An 18,138-nucleotide genomic window follows, 5' to 3' on the forward strand; every position below is an offset into this window, starting at 1 on the left:
ATTCACCTCAGCAATGCTGAAACATGAGGTGCAGCACCTCGTACCAACCGAAGGGGCACTGCTATATGCCCGAGCTCACTAACTCCCTCCAGATAAACTTCATTTGGCCAAAGAGGAGTTTGAAAGGATAGAGGACATGGGTATTGTACAACAGTCCGATAGCTCCTGGGTCTCCCTGCTCCACATTGTACCCAAGTCTAAGACTGCAGGCTGATGGAGAACCTGCTGTGATTACCGCCAAGTTGAATGAGGTTACTGCACCAGATTGCTACCCTCTACCATATTTACAGGACTTCACATCCAATCTGCAGGGAGCTCACATCTTTTCCAAGATGGACCTAGTCGGGGAGTATTGTCAGATCCTGGTCAACCCGAATGACATTCCAAAAATGGCTATTATTACACCTTTTTTCCTTTTTCAATTCAGAAGGATGCATTTTTGGCTCAAGAATGCGCGCAGACTTTCCAATGTTTAATGGACAGAGTGGCACGTGATCTCTACCTTCATATACCCTAGACAACACACTTATCACTATCCACAGTCGTCAGGAGCATCTGTCCCACCTGCCCGTTTTTCCCTCCTTTAAATGAGTTTGGGCTGATCATCAACCTGGCTAAGTGTCAATTCAGTTTAGCAACCATTGATTTTCTGGGTCATAGAATTGACCGATCACTATCGGCAAAGGTTGAGGCGATCCAGGCATTCACTGAGCCCAGCATAGTTAAAAGCCTCCAGAGTTTGTTGGAATGGTGGAATTTTTATCATCAGTTTCTACCATCAGTGGCTCGCATCTTCGCTCTGGTGTCAGGCAAGGCAAGGGATGTCACTTGGGATGAAGAATCATCAGGCTGCACTCAAGAATGCCAAGGAACCACTGGCTAATGCTGCATTGCTGGTCCACCAAGGGCAGATGTCCCGATACTCCTGACAGTGGAAGCGTCCAGTGTGACAGCAGGAAGGGTGCTTGAACAGTACATCAGTGGCCACCGGAAACCATTGGCTTTCATTAGCAAACATCTCAGTCCACCAGAATTCAAGTACAGTGCTTCTGATCAAGAATTATTGGTACTGTACCTAGCTATCAGATATTTCAAGTACTTTCTATAAGGCAGGCATTTCACAGCTTTTTTGGACCACAAGCTGCTTACATTTGCCTTCATTAAGGTATCAGATCCATGGTCAGCTCATTAACAGAGACATTTATCATATATTTCTGAGGAGCCATCGAACACATCTCAGGAAGGTCTAACGTAGTGGCAGATGTGCTGCTCACCTGGCCGTACAATCCATGCAGACCTTAGCCCAAGGGGTAGACTCGCAAAAGTGCAACAGGCTGATGAAGAAATTCCAATTTACAGAACAGGAGACTCGAACCTGCAGCAGGAAGAAATTCCGGTAGGCCTGGGACAGCTCAAACTCCTGTGTGACATAGCCACAGGTTGTCCTCGCCCAAACGTTCCGGTTGCCTGGAGGTGGCAGATATTCGACGTGGTACACAGATTGGCACATCCATTGATTAGAATGACTCCAGATGGTAGCCAACAGATTTGTGAGGCATGGGCTTCAAATAGAGGTCAGCAATTGGGTGAAGACAAGCACTCGTTGCCAGACATCCAAAATCCAGCAACACACGAAAGTGCCGCTATAATCTTTGAGCCGATATATCGTAGGTTTGACCATGTACACGTGGACATTGTAGGCCCCCTGCCAGTGTCACGTAGTTCTTATTTTCTTCTCTCGATAGTGGATCGGGCCATGCGGTGGCCAGAGGTGGTTCCAATAGCAGACATGATTACAACACCTGATCCAGGCCCCTTACTTCCCCCTGGATAGCATGTTTCGGTCAACCAGCACATATCATGACTGACAGGAGTACCCAATTCACGTCAAGTCTGTGGTCAGCAATGGTACCACCCACAATCCGACGAGTAGAAAGGTTCCACAGGCATTTGAAATCAGCCCTTATCGTGCGTCTGCAGTGACCTAACTGGGTTGACGAGTTGCCGTGGATGCTCTTGGATATACAAATGGCACGTAATGATGATATTGGTGCCTCATCGGCAGAGCTGGTCTACGATGCACCCCTGATGGTATCAGACTCATGAGGACAGGAGGAAATGCCCGCAGTGGTCCTAAGCAAGCTACGCAAGAAGCTCGGTTCTTGAGCACCCATACAGACATCTCAACACGGTCAGGCCAGGTCCTATACACCCCAGAACTTGCAAGACTGCAAGTATGTTTTTGTACAGAAAGCAGCACATCGAGCACCATTCCAACGTCCATATGAGGGTCCCTTCGAGGTACGAAGGTTTTTATTTGGGCTGATGACATCACTTCCTGTCCATGTGACCGAAGCAGTGATGTATATACGCTCTGCATTCAAGCCTGGAGGTGTTAGTCTTGCACTAGACTCCATAGCATGTACATTGGCTTCCCTGTATATGTATCAATTCATCAATGTGTACAGTGATTCAAAAACATGTACACCATCTATAGTAGCTAATATTTTCTTTTCCTTTGCACTACTTACTTTAAATAATGTATTTATGGGAATGTACTTTTTTTCAATTTTTGCATCTGTAATGCACAAACTTCTGACGTAAAACAACAAATTTCGTGACACATGTTCTTGACAATAAACCTGATTCTGATTCTAATAGCTTCGTACAGGTCCTTCAGCTCACACTGTTTCACCAACCTATATAAACTAAATCTGTGATCAATCTAGCCCATAAACTTCTATTTCTCTTACATCCGTGTACCTATCTAAGGATCTTTAAAATGTCCCTGTTATATCAGCCTCCACCACCATCCTAATAGTGTGTTCCAGGTTTTCATCTCTCTCTGTGAGGGGAAAATGATTTATTAATGAATGTGAATGAATTCAAAATTAGTTTCAACCAATTAAAGGTTGTTCAGTTGTAGAAATCAGGAAGTATAATTTATTTGTGCACAATCAGAATTTGCAACATTATTCTTGCATTCTTGTGGAAGTTGAGCTTTGTTGAGGTATCTACGAGGTAGCAAGAAACTGAGTGATTAGTCTAACTGCAATGTATAGATATTTCTTAAATGATAATATTGATTTCAGCCAATCGCTCAAAATATTCATTACGGATATACAGAAAAGAAAGCATGCTTAATAACTTGTCATGATTATGTTTTGAAGAGAACTGAAAATAGACTAATTAATGATAGGCTAATTGGTAGAATGGGGAACAAGGCCCTTTCGTGCTAAGTCTCTACTTGGGGGCCGGCTATAAGTGCGGAGGGAAAAATGTAAACTTAGCTTTCATGAGGTAAAAGGCTGCTCTTGCGTCGCGTTCACATTGAGCGACACCTTGTAGCACCCTCTGGAGCCAGTGGAGGTGGAGAGTCATTATGGATTTGTACATAGGAAATCACGGTTCATGAACTTAATATAATTTTTTGAAGAGGTTACAAACAGGGTAGACCAGGTAAGGCAATTGATGATATTTACATGGATTTCAGGAAAACATCTGAGAATGTTCCACTTGGTAAATTGGCATAGAAGGTTAGGGCATATGGGATAGAGGAAAGCTTGCCAAATAGATACAAAAAAATAGCAAAGTAAAAAGAATCAAACAGTGGCTGTAGTGGGTAGTTGTCCAGACTGGAGGACCATAACCAGTTCCCTTCCTAGTGTGCAATGACCTCTGCTGCTCCTGTTCCTCCACACACAATGTAATGTCATAGTATACAGAGCAGACCGCAGAACTCTTAGGAAGCACTCTGAGCATATTGTCAAGAAGGTCTGAGATACTTTTACTTAGTTTTATTGTAGTGTCCTTCATGACTTAAGGTTATTCCAAAGTGCTTTACATCCCATGAAGTATTTATGAAATGTATTGTCTTTTGAAATGCAGGGAACTGCAGCCATTTTCAGCACAGCCGTGTGATAATCTTCAGGTTCTTTAGTCATCATTGTTTATTTTGCAATCATTTCAATGAAACATATTTAGTGATAATTGATGATGACTTGGTTCTATTCTGGTCATTGGGGTTTCTAGGTGGCTGATAAGGCCAATATAATCTGCCTACCTGACCATTTTGTGGGTGACAGAGTTCAGAATTGATGGTCTGTTTTGAGAGTCTGTGTTGGACATGTGAAAAATGTGGCCTGCATGACATAACCAACTGGATATAACCTGGGCCTCAGTACCAGAGATGTGGGCCTCGAGAAGACACTGACATCGTTCATTTATTATCTTCACTCATCGATTTTCCAAGACTTGGTCCCCTCAATATGAAAAATGGTCATGTTATCACGGGATTCCCCATGAGCCTTTGTGGTTGGAGATGGGGCAGTGAAGTGAAGGCTGGCTGATAGAGGAATTGTATCCTGCAGGCAATGAATAGAAGGTCCATCCTTGTGCAATACACAAAAGTACAGGAGAAACTTAGCAGGTCACACATTATCCATAGGAAGTAAAAGGCAGTTGATGTGGGCCTGAGTCCTTCATGAGAGTTCAGGCCTGAAACATTGATTACCTTTTACAACCTATAACTGCTGTGTGACCTACTGAATGTCTCCAGCACATTTTTGTATTGCACTTGATCCCACCATTTGCAAATTTTCTCATTTAACTCCATTAGGCCCATCTTTAAGCATGTTTCAGAGAACAACTCAATGATTCTTTGGAAATCAGTCTTCGGTCACATCCTGTTCTGTATACAGCAACGTCCTGTCATTGATTTCAATGGGCCCATGGAATCAATATGGACTGAAGCTCAGTGGGAAGATTTTACAACCTAAGGAAGTCCTTTACTACCTTCACTCTTTTTGCCTTGCACGACTTTGTGCACTGTTGAAGTCCATGAAACATCCACAAGCACATGACGGGTGCTTTAGGCTCAGCAGTCAACAAGGCAAAGGACTGGCTAACCACTGGTTGGACCAATGCTGGTGGATTGAGTGGCCTAATGGAGAAGGTGTCTAATTCCAGGAACAAGTAGAAGTGGTTGACAAAATATTGTGGCCTGAAGGGCCTGTGGGGGGTTCGGTATGAAGGCCCTTGTTTTATGTAATATATTAAAATTATTTAGACAAGGGTGTTTGTGTCAAGGAGAGTATGTTTGCATCTATCATGAAAATATGTGCTACGGTGAACAGTGAAGAAGGATTGGCTGGATTTACAGTGGGATCTCGATAAGATGGGAAACTGGGCTAAGGAACAGCAGATGCAATTCAACTTGGAGAAGTGCAAGGTTCAAGGACATGAATCTGGTGTCCAACGAGGTAGGGAGGGTGGCATAGCTCTGCTGATAAGCAACAAGTTTAAATCATTGGAATGAAGGGACATGGGTTAGAAGAAGTACGCCCTTATGGGTTGAGTTAAGGAATGAGAAAAGTAGAAGAACACTAATGGGAGCTATATACATGCCCCCAAAACGCAACTGGAATCTGGACTACAAAATGCAAAGGGAAATACAAAAGGCATGTCAGAAGGACAACAGTACGATAATCATGTGAGATTTTGATGTGAAAGTAGATTGAGAAAGTTAGGTTGGTATGGAACCTCAGGAGTGAGAGTTTGTGGATGGCTTTTTTGGAGCAGCTTGTTGATGAGCCCAGAAGGGGATAGGCTGGTCAGGATAGGGTGCTGTGTGATGAACCAGAGGCAATTAGACAGCATAAGGTAAAGGAACCCTTAGGAGGCAGTGATCACAGTATGATTGAGTTCACTTTGAAACTTGAACAGGAGAGGCTAAAGTTCGATGTGTTGGTCTTTCAGTTCAGTAAAAGAAATTACAGTGGCACGAGAGAAAAACTGGTCAAAGACGATTGGAAAAAATGCACTAATGGGGAAGACAGCAGATCATCAATGGCTGTGCAAAATGAGGAAAGTGCAGGATAGGCACTTACTAAAAGGAAAGAAATTTGTGAATGGAAAAATAAGACAAATGTGGCTGACGATGGAAGTTAAAGCCAAAGTAAAAACAAAAGAGAGGGCAGTCCAAGAAGCAAAAATAAGAGGCAAGATAGAGGACTGGGAAACTTTTAAAAACATGGAGAACACAACTAAGAAGGTGATTAGGAAGGAAGAGAAGAATTATCAAAGTAGGTTAGCAAGTCAAATCAAAGAGGATGCTAAGCTTTTTAAATATATAAAGAGTAAAAGAGTGACCAAAGTAGAAATAGGACCGAGAGAAAGTTACGTTGCAGAAATTGTGATGGGAGGCAAGGAGATGGCAGAGACACTGAATGAATAATTTGGATTAGTGTTCACTGTGGATGACATTAGTACCATACTGGAGTCTCATGGCTCTCTTGAAAGAGAAGTGAGTGAGGTCTAGATCATGAGAGAGAAGGTACTTGCGAAGATAAATGGTCTAAGGGTAGATAAGTCTACTGGATGGAATGCACCCTCAGGTTCAGAAGGAGGTTGTGGAGGCATTGGTAATAATCTTCCAGGAATCAAGGGCATCTGGTATGATTCCAGTGGACTGGAAGATCACAAATGTTACTCTGCTGTTTAAGAAGGGAGTGAGGCAGCAAAAAGGAATTTTAGACCTTTAGCATGACGTCAGTGGTTGGGAAGCTGTTGTAGTTGATTGTCAAGGATGAGGTTAGGACTACCTGGAGGTAAATGAAAAGAAAGCTCCAAGTCAGCATGGTTTCCTTAAAGGAAAATCATGCCTGACAAAGCTATTGTAATGTTCTGAAGTGATCACGTTGGATAAACAGTGGAGATGCACTGAATGTTCTGTATTTGAACTTTTAAAAGGACTTCGACAATGTGCTACATATAAGGCTGCTAAACAAGATGAGAGCTCATGGAATTACAGGAAACAGAGAGTAGGAATAAAGAGATCCAGTTCTGGTTGGCTACCGGTTACCAGTGGTGTTCCGCAGGGGTTGATTTTGGTGTTGCTTATTTTTACATTGTACATAAATGATTTGTATAATGGAATAGATATAATTGTGTCTAACTTTGCAGATGGTACCAAAATAGTTTGCAGAGGAGGTGGTGCTGAAGATACCGAAAGGCTGCAGAGTCTTGGCTAGATTAGGAGAATGGGCAGAGATGACTAGCTATAACCCGGGAGGCAATGGGCAACTGAAATGTGAAAATGGGGTGGTCTGGAAGGCAGTTCTCCTGGCTCTCAAGTCAAAAGAGTGGGCCGTTGAATACTGGAAGGACGCCCTGCTCGAGGTGCTCCATGCCATTAGGTCACTTCTGTGTATGGCCACCAACGAGACCCCTCATGAACGTCTGTTCTCATCCCCCAGCATGGCTCGCATCCCCGGGTCTGGTGCTTCTGCATAAGCATGAACAGGAACACAAGGCCGAACTCATAGTTGAGCAGGTTTTCCTCCTACACGCGAACCACAACTACGCCTACATTAGGTTCGGCAGTGGCAGGGAGGACACCATCTCAACCAAGGATCTGGCACCAGCAGGAGCACCCACCATTCCACAGCATCCTTCAGCCAAGGACAATACCGACCGGGCATACATCCCCATCTCTAGACAGCTATGGGATGTGCAGGACCTCCTTAACTACCAGGGGTCCACTTCAGTCATGGGGGACGAACCTGCCCCTCCACTCATCCAATACGACTCTCACACATCGACCCTGGTCCCCTCGGCCACCCCTCCACGCGGCACCACAACAGTCACTCAGACCCCTGCCACCACCCCACCCCCACTTCCCCTCCAACCAGTGAGCAGGAGCAAATCCTATGACGGTCACAAAGACTCCGGCGGCCGGCGGATTGTCTCAATCTGTAAATATTGTTTTTTGTATAGTGGGTACGATTCTTTGTTACTGCTCCCCCCGCCCCCCCAGGACAATTTTAAAGAAGTGGGTGAATGTGATGGTACACCACCAGCCTACTGCAGGGGGAAATCTCTGTACCTGCAGGAGTGTACTGCCAGCCTACTGCAGGGAGCAACCTCTGTACCTGCAGGAGTATAAGGGGGACAGGACAACACCTGACCGGCTGTCAATCAGTCAACCTGAATGGATCAAGCCCCACCCAGTCGGGCATCAATCACCTTCCGGGATATAAGCCTGCGCCAGCCTCCTGAAGTTCACTCAGAGTTACTGCAGCTACAGCCAGCTTGGCTCTGTGGAAGTCTTTGTGAATTAAAGCCTGTTGTACAGTCTTTACCTTCTGTGGCTGGTTCTGTCTAACAGTGCCCCGCAATGGCCATGCACTTTGATCAAAAGAATAAATGGGCAGACTATTATCTAGATTGATAGAAAATTCATAATTCTGAGGGGTAAAGGGGCCTGGGAGCCATCATGCAGGATACCTTAAAGATTGACATCCAGGTTGAGTCGGTGGTGAAGAAAGCAAATGCAATGTTGACATTCATTTCTCGAGGGATAGCATACAAGAGCAGGGATGTAATGTTCAAACTATATACAGCACTGGTGAGACCTCACTTGGAGTACTGTGTATAGTTTTGGGTGCCTTACTTGAGAAAAAAACAGAGAGGGTTCAGTGAAGATTTACTAGAATGATACCAGGAAAGAAAAGGTTAGTATTTGAGGAATGATTTCAGCTCTTGCACTGTACCCTTTAGAGTACAAAAGGATGAGGGGGACCTCATGGAATATTTTGAATGCCGAAAGGCATGTATAAGGGCATGTATAAGGTTAATAGTGAAAGTCTGTTTCTGAGTGTAGGAAAACATAAGATGAGAGGGTAGAACTGTAAAGTGAGAGGTTGGCATTCAGAAGGGACAGGTCTTCACTCAGAAGGTGGCAGGCATTAAAAACGAGCTTCTAGACAAAGTCATGGAAAAATGGATAATTACATGAATGGAAAGGGCTTTGAGGGGTGTGGGTCTAATGCAGGGAAGTGGGACTAAGGCAGGCAGCTTCATAGTTTGGCATGTGCAACCTGGTTCTGTGGGTCTGTTTCTGAGCTGCATAACTCTATGAATGTATGAACAAGCATTCTTGGATACGTATGCATTAAGCTCCAGGTAATTTCATTATTGTGTTGCTACACACACACACACACACACACACACACACACACACACACACACACACACACACACACACACACACACACACACACACAAGCACACACACACGCACGTATGTACACACACACATTCGCACGCGCGCACACACACACACACACACTTTTATCTTTTCAACCAGACCAAAATGATGTGCAGCTGCAATTAAAAGCAGCAATGCTTCCCTAATAGGGCTGATATTGTGGTGATATGTAATTACACCACTAGGTCACCAGGGGTCATCCCAATGACCTTGTATATAAAGCAGTCCAGAGCTACAGTTTAGCCTTCCAGGTTCATCTTGCAGAGAGACAAGACTTCTTAGTGTACGTTTTAGTTTATTAAAGCTGTCTTATACTCGCACTGCTGGTGTGGTTATTGTCAGTACAATTTAATAAACTAAAACATACACTAAGAAGTCTTGTCTCTCTGCAAGACGAACCTGGAAAGCGAGACTGTAGCTTTGGACTGCTTTATATACAAGGTCACCGGAATGACCCCTGGTGACCTTGTGGTGTTATTACATATCACCGCAGATATTACACTATAACTACCCAAAGGCCTTTCATCTTCCATTGTAAGTTCCTGAAGTTAGGCAGACAGGAAATATCACCATCTGAACACTGTCATCAGCTGAGAAACTTTCTTATTTGTAGTCAAAGGAAGGTAATACAATGGAAAGCAACAGGTCATGCAGAATTCATATTAAAGGAATGATTCTTTGGGAGCCAAGAAAATTGCAAGTTCCATGAAGTTGCTTGATTAGAAAACTCCAAAATAAAATGTGAGGATGACCTGCCAAAATAAAGATGAATCTATATGGACAGATTTCTACAGATGTATGGTGGAAAGTGTGCTGACCAATTCCCCTGATTGTAAAGCCCTCCAAAAGTGGACACACCCAGGATATCACAGCCAAATCCCTCCCTTACTATCGAGAACCTCTACAGGGAACACTGCCATTGGAGAGCAGCAGCAGTCATCAAGGATCTACACTACCCAGTGCACGCTCTGATCTCGCTGATGCCATCCGTAAAGAGGTGTCAGTGCCACAAGAGTCACACCACCAGGTTCAGGAACAGCTGCTACCCCTCCACCATCAGACTCCTCAACAATAAACTCAATCAGGGACTCATTTAAGGACTCCTATTTGTGCACTTTATTTTTTATTCTCTCTGTATTATACAGTTGACATGTGTTTACAGTTCTTTATTTGTTTGCATGTATACACTGTGTACAGTTTTTTTTTTGCACTACCAATTAGTGATAATTCTACATCACCCACAGAATAAAAGGAATTTCAGGGTTGTATGTGATGTCATGTATGTACTCTGACAATAAATCTGAAATCTGGACAATGGACATGTTTGGATTCATAAATGCCACTCAAATTAATTTACAATCATTGAACCAGTTTCACGTTTGTCACTTGCTTCCTTATAGAACATGTTGGTCTTCTGTTGGGAGTGGGGTGATGGTGGTGTCGATCAGAATATGATATCAATGACATCTTAACCAAGTAGAGCAGGCACTATTAGATCCTTCTGTTGCTGATGCTAGAGCATTAAATCCTCAGACAAATAAGGCTGGTATTCCTCTCCAGATGCTATCATTTAACTTGTCAGCCAATATGGTTAAATGTTCATGCGTGGGATGCGTCCTTTGAGAGATTGATATAATGGCTGATTTTGGAAATCATGAACTGTCTTTAGATAATAATAACACAACATCTGAAAATAAAATAGTGCCAAATTCATGATGATTTTTGAGGATTCATTGCTGGATCTTGAGGCTGAATCTGATGTGTCCTACCAGCAGGCCAAAATAGAACCCAGCCAACAAAATGGCTGCTCTGTTGCCATTGAGTGCCATTGTCACCATTTTACCTTCAATAGTAATTGAGTACAAACATAGATTATTATTTAATGAAATGGCATATTCATTAATGGGTCATTTGGTGAGTCAAGAGGAGATACACTTTGACCCCACACCTTAATTAAGTTTCATGCTAGCAAGGAGCATTGATCTGCAGTATGGCCAAGAGTCAGTGAAAGGGAAAATGCCTTCACATGAATCTGGATGCTGATGCATGGCAAATCCATCTGGACTACTTGCTCACCACTGGGAAATTTTGCTTCTACCTTCCTGATCTCAGACGTGATACAAGAAAAAAGGAATGTCAATGTTTAAAGATGTGTTGAGGATGCTAGGAGAGTGCAGACTGATTTGGACAAGTTAGGCGAGTGGGACAAGATGTGGCAGATGCAATATAATGTGGATAAATGCGAGGTTATCCACTTTGGAGGTAAGAACAGGAAAGAGGATTATTATTTAAATGGTATCTGTTTAGGAGAAGGGGAGATGCAGCGAGACCTGGGTCTTGCTGTGCATCAGTCATTGAAAGTGGGCATGCAGGTGCAGCAGGCGGTGAGGAGGGTGAATGGTATGTTGGTGTTCATAGCGAGAGGATTTGAGTCCAGGAGTAGGGAGAACCTGCTGCAGCTATACAGGGCCTTGGTGAGACCACACCTGGAGTACTGCGTGCAGTTTTGGTCTCCTTATCTGAGGAAAGACATCCTCGGGATGGAGGGGGTGCAGAGAAGATTCACTAGACTGATACCAGGGATGGAAGGACTTGCATATGAAGAAAGGTTGGATAGACTAGGCTTGTATTCTCTGGAATTTAGAAGATTGAGAGGGGGATCTTATAGAAACATAAAAAATTCTTAAGGGTTTAGACAGATTAGATGCAGGTAGGTTGTTTCCAATACTGGGAAAAACAAGAACCAGGGGTCACAGTTTAAGGATAAGGGGAAAGTTTTTTAGGACTGAAATGAGGAAAAATTTCTTCTTTCAGAGGGTGGTGGATCTATGGAATTCTTTGCCACAGGAAGTAGTTGAGACCAGTTCCTTGTCAATATTTAAGAGTAGGTTAGATTTGGCCCTGTGGCTAAGGGGATCTTGCAATCCACTGAAGAGGTACTGGGCTTCTCCTCCAGGAGAAACAAGGACTGGTTTGACGAAAACAGCCAGGAAATCCAGGAGCTGCTGGCAAAGAAGAAATCTGCCCACTAGGCTCACCTTGCAAAGCCTTCCTGGCCAGAGAAAAAAACGAGCCTTCCGTCTCGCATGCAGCCATCTTCAGCGCAAACTCCAGGACATCCAAAATGAGTGGTGGACTAGCCTTGCCAAACGAAGTCAGCTAAGTGCCGACATTGGCGACTTCAGGGTTTTTTTTATGAGACAATAAAGGCTGTGTATGGCCCCTCACCCCAAGTCCAAAGCCCTCTGCGCAGCTCAGACGGCGAAGTCCTCCTCAGCGACAAGATCTCCATCCTCAATCGATGGTCAGAACACTTCCAATCTCTTTTCAGTGCCAACCGCTCAGTCCAAGAATCTGCCCTACTCCAGCTCCCTCAAAAGCCCTTGAGTTTTGAGCTGGATGAGGTCCTTACCTGGGAAGAGACAATTGAACAACTGAAAAGTGGCAAAGTAGCAGGTATGGATGGAATCCCCCCCCCAGAGGTCTGGAAGGCAGGCGGCAAAACTCTGCATAACAAATTGCATGAGTTTTTCATGCTCTGCTGGGACCAAGGAAAGCTGCCTCAGGACCTTCGTGATGCCATCATCATCACCCTGTACAAAAACAAAGGTGAGAAATCAGACTGCTCAAACTACAGGGGAATCATGCTGCTCTCCATTGCAGGCAAAATCTTCGCTAGGATTCTCCTTAATAGACTAATACCTAGTGTCGCCGAAAATGTCCTCCCAGAATCACAGTGTGGCTTTCACGCAAACAGAGGAACTACTGACATGGTCTTTGCCCTCAGACAGCTCCAAGAAAAGTGCAGAGAACAAAACAAAGGACTCTACATCACCTTTGTTGACCTCACCAAAGCCTTCGACACCGTGAGCAGGAAAGGGCTTTGGCAAATATTAGAATGCCTCAGATGCCCCCCCAAGTTCCTCAACATGGTTATCCAACTGCACGAAAACCAACAAGGTTGGGTCAGATACAGCAATGAGCTCTCCGAACTCTTCTCCATTGACAACGGCGTGAAGCAAAGCTGCGTCCTCACAGTTCGACGGGCAGCAACCTCCTTTGAAGAAGATCGCAGAGCCCACCTCACTGACAAAAGACAAAGGAGGAAAAACCCAACACCCAACCCCAACCAACCAATTTTCCCTTGCAACCGCTGCAACCCTGCCTGCCTGTCCCACGTTGGACTTGTCAGTCACAAACGAGCCTGCAGCAGACGTGGACATATCACTCCATAAATCTTCGTCTGCGAAGCCAAGCCAAAGAAGAAGAAGATTTGGCCCTGTGGCTAAGGGTATCAGGGGATATGGGGAGAAGGCAGGAACTGGGTAATGATTAGCCATGATCATATTGAATGGTGGTGAAGGTTTGAAGGGCCAAATGAACTACTCCTGCACCTATTTTCTATGTTTATATGTTTCTATGAAGCAAGGTGGATGAGCTTTGCTTACATCATTTATTTCTGATATCCTCAACAATGTAAGCATGCTACTCTTTTGGGTTAGGCAGGATCCTAAATGAACAGGAAAGCAGAAAATCCTAATACAAGGAACTTCTGTTTTGCCTCAAGATCAAACTTGGAATGGGACATTTAAGGTTGACCAGAATTTCCTGGAAATGCTAGGTTTACAGTACACATGGATGCTGCTAATTCCATGGAGATTTGGAATTGTCACCTTCTCAGAGGATTTAAAGTCATCCTGCTGCTAAAGTTAGTCATATTGCCAAGGAGAGTGGTGCATCTTATGATCTTTCCAAAACCACCGTCTGCTTCTTTTCCAGCACAGCTGGCAGAGGAAGTGAAATGTACTTCAATTGCTTCAGAACAAAAACTGCTGAGTTGCTTCTTAAAATGTAATTTGCTTTGTCTGGCTTTGGGCCTCTGCCAACTCACCCTTTGTAATACTTTATAATGGCCATGCAGTAGACTGGGCAATGTGCAAGCAAAGTTATATATTGAGATTCAATTCATGATTGAAAAGCCTTAATAAAATTGTTAAAACTGGTCTTCAAATGAATGTATTCTTTATTCATTGAAATTTAGTGGTTGATCTTAATCTGTTCTACTGAAGTGACTGAAGTTAATGCTTACAAATTATATTAATCAAAAGATATGTCCTTATTATGTTGAATTTTGAGAGCACTTGGAGTCAGAGCCACACAGCAAGAAACCCTTGGCCCATCAAGGACTCATCATCTATCAAGCACCTATTTACAATAATCCCACATTATTATCCACATCAATTTCCCCCTCAAGCAAGGAACAATTTACAATGACCAATTAATCCACAAAAACACATTTTTGTCATGTTAGATTAAACCAGAAAACTCAGAGGAAACCCATGCTCTCATCAAAGAACATTCAAGTTCTATGCATACAGTGCTGGAAGTCAGGATTGAATGGGTGTTGCTGGAATTATGAGGGAGGGACCTGCTCTATTACCTGTACCACTGTGTCCAGGAAATGCTACAAGCCTTGATTTTAGCTCAACTATCAGTGGAAAAAATGTTAGGCATAGTTTTATGTAACATGATGCATTCAATATATGGCATTCTTCTTTGGCTTGGCTTCGCGGACGAAGATTTATGGAGGAGGTAAAATGTCCACGTCAGCTGCAGGCTCGTTGGTGGCTGACAAGTCCGATGCGGGACAGGCAGACACGGTTGCAGCGGTTGCAGGGGAAAATTGGTTGGTTGGGGTTGGGTGTTGGGTTTTTCCTCCTTTGCCTTTTGTCAGTGAGGTGGGCTCTGCGGTCTTCTTCAAAGGAGGTTGCTGCCCGCCAAACTGTGAGGCGCCAAGATGCACGGTTTGAGGCGATATCAGCCTTAGGATTTAACTAAAAATGCAGATGCCAGTGTAAAATGAAATGATGGTTGAATAGCACTGTGCATGAGTTAAAACACAAGAAAACAAGTTCATCATGAACTTGTGAACCGTCAAAATTAAGAGAAATTAAATGAAATTAACCAGGAGAGCATCAGAGTAGTTAAGTCTTGAGCAACAAAGACATATAGCCTTTTTACACAAAGGAATCAAGTCATGCACTATCTGTCCTTCAAACGCTTCACCTAGCTGTGGTTTGGAGGGGTGGGGGTCTGAATTTACCTGGCTTTAATCCACCAAAGTAGGTAGTGTCAGAGGTAGAGCATTGCAAAGCAGGGCCAGTCTAAAAGGGAAGGGAAGATGACATCATGTTGACATCTTTTGTGTGCAATGTAAGTGCGGGAAATTCTCAATTAACCAAAATCAACAACAACAACGAACTCGGCAATGGTCAGGATACATTTAGGATACCTTCAGGATGCATTCAGCTCTCATCATGTCTTGAAACTAGGGAGATAGCAAAGTCCATGAGCTCCTAAACACTCAGGACACAGGATGAAATAAATCAGCAGGTAATGGCCATGGTGAAGGATGGGAGGATATTTGAAAGGCTGGCACTCAATTCAGGGATTGCAGCTTTGAACAGAGCAAATCCTAAGTTATAGCAAAATAGAAAAGTCTCCGCAATAAATTTCATCAGGTCGTGGATCCAATGGCCCTATTTTGACCAGCGCCATTCGATCTGGAGACAAGCCACTCTGCCAACCCAGTTGCTCTTCGGAGTATCATGGAGGATCCAGCTTACCCCCACCCCATTCCTGCAGCATCTCCTGCCGGCAGCAGCAGGGCTGATGCAGGAGACGTTAACGGCCTGGAGACAGACACCACCACTAATCATTGAATGTTTGCCCGGGTCCCTGCCTGTGCAAGTGCAGTTCAAGCCGTGCATAGACTTCATTCACCTTTACCTTGTACTGGTCTTTTAGGTTTCTCTGTAGGTCTGGCAGCTCTGGACCATCCAGTAGACCTGGTGTACGATGTACAAAAATAGCAGATGGAGCTTGTCTTCATCATCCTGGATTGAGGTTGTGAGGAATCTTTTGAAGCAGCAGCTGCTTCATGTTCTCTCAGGTCAATCTCCAGGCAGTCCAGCTTCAAGTATTTGTCCATGTTCCGTAGAAACAAAGTCTTGCTAATAAAATTGATGCACGATCAATTACACAAAGACTGAAGTTATTAGAAACTGAAGGCTTTTATTAGCAAGAGACAGTTTTCTGGCTTCTCACTATGGATTCCTCAGATATCAATGCAGTTGTGGTGAAACTTTCCCCCTACTGGACACATCACCCATGCACTTGGTTCGGGTAGGTGGAAGCGCAGTTTCACCTCTGACACATCTCATCAGACGCCACAATGTTCTATCATGTCGTGACTGTGCTTGACGAAGAGACTGTGGCCAGGGTGGATGGCCTATCCACAACCCACCGGAGGAAAATAAATACCTTGCCCTCAAGAACCACCTCCTCAGAACCTTCGGCCTCTCCCCACAACAGCACGCCTCCAGACACCTACACCTGGATGGACTGGGAGACAGAATCCCATCTGCCCTCATGGATGAGATGCTGGCATTAGCAGAGGAGAACAAATCCTGTTTCTTTTTCCAGCAAATTTTCCTCAAACAAATGCTTGAGGACATACAAATCCTGCTGACAGATGAGGACTTCTCCGATCCATGATGAGTCACAGCCCACGCAGACTTCCTCTGGCGGACTAAGTGAGCAAATGAGGCCGCCCTCAGCCATGTCACCCACCTAGGGCCCAGTCGGCCGCAAGCGCTCCCCAAGCACAAGCTGAAAGAGCACCACCCCACCTGGTGTTTCTATCATCAACGCTGAGGGGCTCAGGGAAACGACTCGGCCAGCTGCCGTTAATAGCTGCAGCGGCTGGCCATGCAAACAGCCTCCTGCACGTGACTGACAAGTCCACCGGCTGATGGTTCCTAGTAGACACCATAGCTGAACTGAGCTTACTTCCACGACCTCCCTCGAGACCCGCACCCACACATGGGGCCCTACCCTACAGGCGGCCAATGGATCCTCCATTAGGACTTTTAGCACTCGCAGAGCACAGATATAGATCAGAAAGGAAAGTTCCACTGGAAGTTCGTGCTGGCCTCGGTGGGCACAGCACTGCTGGGGACCGATTACCTCAGGGCGTACAGCCTGTTAGTGGACATCAAAGGCAAGTGGTTGGTTATTGCTCGCACCTTCCAGTCCATCCGCTTTGATGCCACAGATGGGTGTGACCCGGGGATAGCTTCCATCAGCGCCCCCAGGGACGAGTACTCCTGTATTCTCGATGAGTTCCCCGTCATCCTGCAACTGCAATTCACTTCCGCCATGCACCAACATGGAGTCTGCTACCACATCTCGACCCAGGGCCCCCTCTCCAAGCCAAAGCCAGGCGGTTGACCCCCAAGAAGCTGCAACTGGCTAAGGAGGAATTCTCCTGACTGCAGGAACTAGGGATCGTCCGTAGATCTGATAGCCTCTGGGCCTCCCCCCTCCACATGGTCCCTAAGATTTCCAGGGGTTGGCACCCTTGCAAGGAATACCATCACCTTAATGATGCAACCACGACAGACTGATAACCCATCCCGCACATTCAGAACTTTTTGACCAACTTACACGGTGCCCAAGTTTTCTCGAAGGTTGACCTGGTATGGGGTTACTGCTAAATCTGGGTCCACCCCAACTACATCAGCAAGACTGCAATCGTCACCCCATTCGGCCTCTTCGAGTTCCTACGGATGACGTTCAACCTCAGAAATGCGGCCCAAACCTTCCAACACCTGATGGATGAGGTGGGCAGAGACTTGGACTTCGTGTTCATCTAACTCGATGACATCCTCATCGCCAATCGGGACCACGACAAGCACAAAGTCCATCTCCACGCACTGGGAGAGTTCAGCCTCGTAGTCAACGTGGCCAAGTGCAAGTTCAGTAAACAGTCCCTGCAGTTCCTGGGCTATATCATCTCTGCGGACGGAGCCACCCCGGGACCCGAGAAGGTCACAGCTATTCGCCAGTTCCCGAAGCCCAACACCCTCAAAGATCTACAGGAATTCACCGGCATGTTCATCCCGAGGGCGGCTCGCATCATGCAACCGTTGTTCGCGCTGATCGCCATGGAGCACAAAGCCCCAGAATGGACAGAAGAGGCCAAGAGCACTTTCACTCCATTGAAAGATGCCCTGGCGAGCATCACT

Source organism: Narcine bancroftii, chromosome 1 (assembly GCF_036971445.1).
Source record: "Narcine bancroftii isolate sNarBan1 chromosome 1, sNarBan1.hap1, whole genome shotgun sequence".
NCBI lineage: Eukaryota > Metazoa > Chordata > Chondrichthyes > Torpediniformes > Narcinidae > Narcine > Narcine bancroftii.